Here is a 763-nt window from a genome sequence, read left to right as displayed (position 1 = left end):
CTCATCCACACTGGTTATTATAGCCCTCTGAGTCACGGTTAGGTGTGAGGTGGTGACTTGTGGTTTTGACTTGCATTTTCCTAATGACTAATGATGTTGAGCATCTTTTCACGTATTTTTGGGGGCCATTTCTACATCCTCTTTGGAGAAATGTCTCTTCAAGTATTTGAGTTTTGCCTTCTTTTCTTCCCCCATAGATGGGGTCTCATTACATTGCCAAGGCTAGCCTTGAACTACTGGCTTTAAGCAATCTTCTTGCATGAGCCTCCTGAGTAGCTGGGACTCAGGCACGTATTACCATAGTCAGCTCTTTTTTGCTGTTTTTAAATCAGGTCGTTTGCCTTTTTATTGTTGACTTGTCTTTGTCTTCCAGATATATAATTGACAAATACTTTCAGCCACTCTATAAATTCTCTTTTCCCTTTCCCGCCGCCGCGCCGCCATCATGGATACCAGCCGGGTGCAGCCGATAAAGCTGGCCAGGGTTACCAAGGTGCTGAGCAGGACCGGCTCTCAGGGACAGTGCACGCAGGTGCGCGTGGAATTTATGGGCCACACGAGCCGCTCCATCATTTGCAATATGAAAGGCCCCGTGCGGGAGGGTGACGTGCTCACCCTGTTAGAGTCGGAGAGAGAAGCTCGGAGGCTACGCTGAACTTGGCTGCTGTGTCCTGGACCTCACAGTCGCGACCACTTGGCTTAACAAGAATGATCTGGAAATGTTAAATAAAGCGTTTGTATTGTCTGTAAAAAAAAAAAAAAA

At 46.8% G+C, this 763-nt stretch overlaps 1 pseudogene across 1 annotated transcript; it reads left to right on the top strand.

Annotated features, from left to right (window-relative positions):
* Nucleotides 1–431: 431 nt before the first annotated feature.
* On the top strand, nt 432–763 carry LOC111727562 (annotated as a pseudogene). Its single transcript, XR_002775088.1, has one exon. The product of XR_002775088.1 is annotated as a 40S ribosomal protein S28 pseudogene (transcript).

This window comes from Otolemur garnettii, unplaced genomic scaffold (genome assembly GCF_000181295.1).
Source record: "Otolemur garnettii isolate 467f Iridium unplaced genomic scaffold, OtoGar3 scaffold00112, whole genome shotgun sequence".
NCBI lineage: Eukaryota > Metazoa > Chordata > Mammalia > Primates > Galagidae > Otolemur > Otolemur garnettii.
This window is presented reverse-complemented; position numbering and strand designations above follow the sequence as displayed.